Consider the following 7,089-nt stretch of genomic DNA (forward strand, 5'->3'; position numbering starts at 1 on the left):
ATAATTTTTTTCCCATCCATTGTTAATTAACCGACAATCACAATCACCAACAACGCTTAGCAACAGTGATGTACGGTCCGACCGCACTCTCTTTCATAGGTTACTCTAAATTCATAAAAAGGGTTATGAAGCAATAAGAAATTGTTTATACAAATATCTGTAAACAATACTCAAGTTTATTTAGCCGAAGCTCGATTGAGCCTTTAAAATGTGGTAATTCAAGGCTTGAATCAAGCCTTGGCACCGAGCTTCGTTCAAGCCCTGCGGACTAAGCCTGAAACGAGGTTATCATTTTAGGGCTGAAGGAGGATTGATCCAAGGCTGAGCCCCAGCCCTGATTGAGCATTTCCGAGCCTTGGTCCAGGGCTTGATGAGCCCTGTTTCTATCGTCAATTCTTACCTGGGCAACTGCCCTTTCTGCCTTTTCCCTCTCGCTCATCGGAAGCACGTAAAAAGCATATAATTATGGCATATCATTTTTTGAAATCATCCCTTATTTTGCAACCCCCACCCTTATCTTCGGGAGGGTTGCAGCACCAAATTTTTTTGTTTTGGCACTAAAAAACACATAAAAAGCACATAATATTGCGTTAAAAAATGAGTGCATTTTTCGACATTGTTCCGCTAACTTTATGGAGAAAAAGGGAGTTTTTTCACAATGTATCAATGTGAAATTAAATACAAATGCACACCAATGTAAAAAGATTAAAATGAAATTCTTCGAAGTATACCACGAAACCTGACAATTAGAAAGATTAATCGTCCGTGATATTGAAGAAATAATTACGCCCCATAAACTGATACTCTATATCTTCCTTCCTAGATAATAGTTTGCATTACTTCCTCATGTGGTCTTTCGCAGTCTGTGGTTATCGACTTCCTTTTCAAGGCACACGACACTTCGCCTGAAGAGGTGACTAACCCGCTGCATCATCCGTAAAGATTACGTATTCGCCCCAGCGCACGCGATATAAAATCCGCACTTGCTCTGAGGAATTCACTTCTCGACGATGGGAAAAAAATCTGTTATGATGAAAAAAAAGTTGATCGAAAAAATTCTCCGCAATATTTACTCATGTTGTTCCCCCTGGGAACTGGCTAGGTTTTGAGTTTTTTCGAAATTCCAAATCGATGACCCGCATCGACGTTATTGGGGCGGACGCCACGTCCTCGAGAATTCCGCAATCGGAATTAACGTCGCCGCATATCACTTGACTTTCCATTTCTCAATAACTATATATATATATATAACTATATATATATATACCGATTTTGAGTTAAACCCCATACATCATCCAATATTAGGTTTTGGCATCGTTTTAATTACGTGATGACAATTATGTGCCGACAGCATCCATGGCATAGTTAATGAATACTTAGGTAATACTTTAGGATATTTTTATTATACCCTATTTCGAGAAGTTTCGATTATTTTGCAAACTTTTTTCTGCAACTGTTTTGCATCAATAGAATGGGAAATGTTCAACGTTTTCAGTACTATTGAAACCCTGATCCGAAACGTTCGCAGAATGAGCAGAAAAAATAATGATTATCAGTAGTTTCATTTAATCGATAACAATAATTCGGCGATTAAGACTTAGTAGGGGTTGACTTGATATTTTTCAGTTTTTTGATACGTAGAATCCTATTTTGAAGGTTGTTTTGTCAACAAATGAGGCAAAAACAAGTTATTAACAATTCAATTGTTGAAAACGAGTTTTCCCGGAAACTATTCAAGGAAGGAAAAAATAGTTCAAATTAATAATGTTCCTCTTGTCAAATTGAACATGAATGCTTCAATGCATTTTTTTCTATTCCAATTATCTCCTGGGATATTGAGGCTTAAAGAAATGCCATGTGCATCCGTAACCTGGAAAAGTGTATGGACTAACTGGGCTGTTGAGCGTGGGTACTTAGTACTTGGATGGGTGATGGCTTAGGAACATGACTAGTACGGAAATTGCTGAACAGTAGGCACGGTGGGGTAAGTAATGTGGCAGAGTAGAGAAACAAGTTAGCCCGGGGAACACAACTTAAAAACTCGAGAGGATGATGCATGTAAAAGAATACATAAAAAATAAATTAGTTTTATTCCATTCCGTTGATTTCTACTTCCCTCTCAAGATTGACCATTTAATTCTTTGTTAGATTATTAAATTATCTTGTAAATAAGCTATGTTGAGTGAAGAGTTGAAAACATTTTTTTCTCGAGAATTTTTCCGCCAAAAAACAAAAAGTATCTCGACATTTTTTAGCAGATTTGCTGTTCTGGATAATCATAAAAACTTATGGCGCGAAGAAATTATTTATTTAAATATGAGGAATAGTTTGAATGGAAATCTCCACCCGTGCCAGACATTAAATCGTTTTAAAAAATGTCAATTTCTGATTTCAGGTACGTACCGATGGGGAAACTATCAGAAATGACCCCAAACTCTAGACGTTGAAAAGCCAGTGGAAATGGAGTAGTGCGTCGAGGTCATCCAGCAAAAATAAAACAAGCTCACCAGGATCGATTGCATTCCATAGTGTTGTCTCTGCAGACGTTTAAATAACCTAGTTGCTGATCCACGAGTCCACATAGCCGCATTGGACGTCGTGTGTTCTAGAGAGCATTCTGGGCTATGTCGTGGTGAATGCTCATTTTCTGTTTAACAACTTTTCATTAAAATTTTCTTGTCTACTTTCTGATATCAGTTCTGTCAACCTGGTTATAATCTATGACAGGGACATTAGAATATTTTTCGATATCGATATTTGGTTCCACTTTGATTATGTGGTGAGGAAGGGATAACTGAGAAGTTTATGGGATTGTTGATAACCCAGACTAAATTGTGATGATCGATGGGCGTCTCGATCCTGGGGAGCATTCAAATATTACGTCACGCGTTACGTCAATCCAAGACCCCCCATGTTTTGGCGATTTAAAAAAAGTTTTTTTTCATGAAATGGGATTTTAGTAACAAGAATGAGAACAAAAAATATGAGATTATGTGAGAAATGAATTATTTATTTCATACCAATGCTATTGTTACTATCACAGCATTCGGAGTTTCTCTTTGCGAATCTTTGGGATAGTTCCAAGAATAAAAAAAAATTAAAATAATTATTCCCATGGACCAGCTATATGGGTTTCGATCGAAAGGAGCGACGTTGCTCCGGCATCGTTGGAGAAATCCGGTGCCTGGAGATCTTCTTCATCAATTAACTCTTTATCGTACCATTCTGCATCCTCGTTGCCGTCAATGTTACGTATTAACTGCCAAAAGTTAATGTGACATCACAACCTAGGAGAGCTCCACGCCCCCCTTCGTGACAAACGTCACAAAATAATAGCCCCCCCCCCCTACTCATGTGACGTAATATTTGAATACTTCCCCTGAATGATTTAATGTTTCGGAGGAATGTCAGAGAGCTTGTATCTATTTCAACTCAATGTATGTTTCACATTCTTTCTTCGAATTACGATTCAAGTAGGAGAAAACAAATGATTCTGATATCCACCGATTGCGGTAATTTTTTTTCAACTTTGTACAATAGTTTTTCTCAGAATGATGAAAATATGTTGATAATTCAGTTAGAATATCGAAAGACATGTTACAATTGCCTATCAAAAATATCTGGGATTTAAGTACACGCAAAAAATATAAAATCATTTTTTACTGTGGGAACATAGTAATCGAGGACCATAGCCGCCACACTCAAAATTTACTGTTGAACGTAGTAAAAATAGCGAGTCGGTATAGTAGAAAGTAATAGAATAAAGGTAAAATTTAATCTGGCATGAGTAAAAATTCGCTTAACATAAATCAAATTTTAAAGTTGTTTCGGTATGGTCCTCGATTACTATGTTGACATTGTAATTTTTAATTTTATATTCTCTCCGTGTATAGACATCTGAAATTCAGGTGTTTTTGCAGTGAATGCTTCAGCATATAATTCTGTAAAAATCAACCGTGATAAACATGTCAAATCTGGTGATTCCAATATATAATGAATCGGATTCAGAAGATTAAAGGATTATTGTAACTCACGTGTACTACTGAAAAGCTCAGATGAGCAGTGGCGAGAGGGTCGTTTTCGAATTCAATTAAGCTCCCAGACATGAATCTTGGCACGCCTCTTCCTCTTGGATGATTGAATACTCCTTCCAATGCCCCCGCCTACCCTGATCTCGTGTTATATCAACAGAAATGTCGCCTTGTAAAACTATTCCTTCTGAAAGAAACATCCGAGCGAGTGAAACTCCGTATAAAACTTGATGGAATGATTAAGTTATGGTTATATTCATTTCACTCGAGTTCTAAGAAAACTATGACTTGCATTCCTCGATGAATTATCGAATTGCAACAAGATACATTCTGGATACGCTGGGTATCCTCATTTTCTCATAAAATTCAACTGTGAGTCATTGGTGATAGGAGATCTCACTGTTGTAACCCAGTTACCCAAACTCTTCCTCGCTCCACCCGATATAGAGTGTATTGTTCGGCTATGTAATAAAGCCAATAGCATTTTCAGAGCATTAAATGGCTGTCATTGATGTTTTTATTCCGTCAACGTTCACTGCTTATTACGCTGAGGACTATGCATGAACAAGGATTATCGTAGAGATTATAAATTCTTCGATTGGAGCAGGTTTCTGAGAAATCGAGTTGGATAAATCTGGTAGTCAAATTTTATTTGAGACTGCCAACTATTTTTAGAAATTTTATAGTAGGAAGTAGATACTAGGTGTTGATGAAATTGAAAATTACTTTCTAAAACATAAATCAAGTTTCTTGTTCTAGTTATTTAATTTTCGAATAAGCAGCGATTGGTTCAATCAACCTGCAGGTTGCTTAGTCGTTAATGACATGAGAACCTCAACGTAGATGACAGCACTGAGACTGGGACATTACATTTACATTCATTGGATAGGAAAAAATCGCGAAATTGATTCTTTTATTTTTTCTGACGATTTTGGTTGAATGAAGGATTTTTATGTGTAAAATATATGATAACTATATACTCGTTCAACTGCGAATGAGGCTATCACCATGAAGTTCATCCGTAATTCGGAAAAAGATAGTTCTAATTAAACCGTACGTGCCAGTTTTCTTGGTCTCCTAGTGGCGCTCCTAGAGCGGCATAAAGTGTCTCGCGTCATTCTCATTTTCATGTAAATTTTTAATAGCATACCCCAAATTTTTCAAAATGTTCGGGTATTTTCTAATAGCTTCATTGCATGGAAAGGAATGTACCAAATTTTGCAACTTGACAATTTTGAGTGAGCAGATTGAGGACTAAATTTGGCAATTTTTGTTGTATGTATGAAAAATTGTAGAAAATACGTGCTTATATTTAGAGCACGAAAGATATTTCTCAGATTATGCCTAGAGAACGGATCGTGGACAAACTGGATACAGTAATTTAATCACTATTGGGTAAAACAAATGAAGAGCTCTTTGCAATAATAACCCAAGATTTTCAAAATTATTCGATGTCACGAATGTTTCATTGTAATCAAATGAAGATGTTAAGTTTCGCCGACTAAAAAGCCCAAGTACGCACCCGAGGGGAGAGAATTTTTTAATCCAAATTGTGGCCAAAAGAATTGCGCCACGAAACGAAATCGATCTGTCAAATTCGACGAGAAGTTTTCTCGACTGAATGATTTCTTGGTTTTCATATAGCAACTACCAGAGAAAATTATCCAAAAATTGTCAGTTGAAAACCAGATGGGTTGTACCACGTGGCATCGAATTATGTAATTCTATTGGCCGAAAAATTCCCATAGGAATATTGGGCAAAAAGCCTTTTAAAAATGATATTCACTAGCTTTTGTCAGGTATTTTAAGTTAGATGCCGGAGATGGTATATTTCATCAGTTTTTCATATCGCATCGAAATCTGCATTTAATCTCGGGAATCCGCTTATTGATGTGCAAAACGAGTAATCCGGTGTTAAAAAAAAAGTCGATCAAGAAACTTTTCCAAGAAGAAACCGTACCCTCAGCATTCTTCAACACATTTCTGAACGAATCATAAATCTGCATATACAAAATCTACGAACCATCGTATGTTTGCAAAAAAACTCATGATGCATGGAAGAAGGAAATTCATACTGCCACATTTTATCAAAATATCTCAGATTTAAACACTTAAAAAGTAAGATCGTTTTCACATTTTTTTTCAAACCCTTACCTATAATTTCCATCTTCCCTGAATAACCCCTATCAACATACAATATTGTTTCACTTTTCCATAATATGTAGTGTTTGATCTGATTATGAAAACATTTTGCGCCTCTTTCGCCAGTTCCCACGAACGAATTCTAACACAATTTCCCGTTACAGTCTTTCATCTCATAGAAAATATATTCTAAACTTCTATACCTAGGGAGAATAATAATGAAACACCCACGGAAGACTTAGACTCTCATTGTCTCGTTATCCGAGTTCCTTTTAGTGAGACAACACAGTTTAATTCCACAATTTCACTTTGGTACGGTCAATGCTCTTTGCTTCGTTTCAAGGTCGTGAACGATTTTTCTTTCTTTTTTGTGCAGTGAATTACCTTCGATATCCACATATCGTTATTTTTAATAGAATTTTTCTTTGATGTTCTAATTGCTGCAAGTTTGTCACAAATGTTTGGAATTTTTGAATAATGAGTTCTGAAACAACTATTTCTATTAAGAGTACTGAAGATGCACAATTGGAGAATGAGTTTTAAAGATTTGACTGAAAATTACTCGTAAATTCTTGAGCACAACACGTATGAAAAAATCGTATAGAAATTTTCTATACGGATTACGTATAGAAATTCTATAGGATTTCCGTATATGATATTCGGATATTTCTATACGAATATTTTCTATACGAATTATTTCCACATATAAATTTTTACATAAATATTTGTTTTCATACGAAAGATGTCTAAACGCTCCAGAGAAAAACGCAAAAAAATGTCGCAACTCCATACGAAATGTTTCTATACATGTGGCAGTGGGTCGTATAGGATCAAACCTATAGAAATCGTATAGAAATAATTTGTATAAAAAATATCCGTATAGAAATATCCGAATATCATATACGAAAATCCTATA

At 35.9% G+C, this 7,089-nt stretch overlaps 1 long non-coding RNA gene across 1 annotated transcript in view; it reads left to right on the forward strand.

Moving 5' to 3' along the window:
- Positions 1-2,691, forward strand: part of LOC107047993 — a 56,845-nt gene extending 54,154 nt beyond the window's left edge. The window contains exon 2 of the long non-coding RNA XR_001461661.1: positions 2,396-2,691. This is a non-coding gene — a long non-coding RNA (uncharacterized LOC107047993). The remainder of the gene's footprint in view (positions 1-2,395) is intronic.
- Positions 2,692-7,089: the final 4,398 nt, after the last annotated feature.

The sequence above is a fragment of the Diachasma alloeum genome, unplaced genomic scaffold, assembly GCF_001412515.2.
Source record: "Diachasma alloeum isolate Michigan unplaced genomic scaffold, Dall2.0 Dall_scaffold_00184, whole genome shotgun sequence".
Classification (NCBI taxonomy): Eukaryota; Metazoa; Arthropoda; class Insecta; order Hymenoptera; family Braconidae; genus Diachasma; species Diachasma alloeum.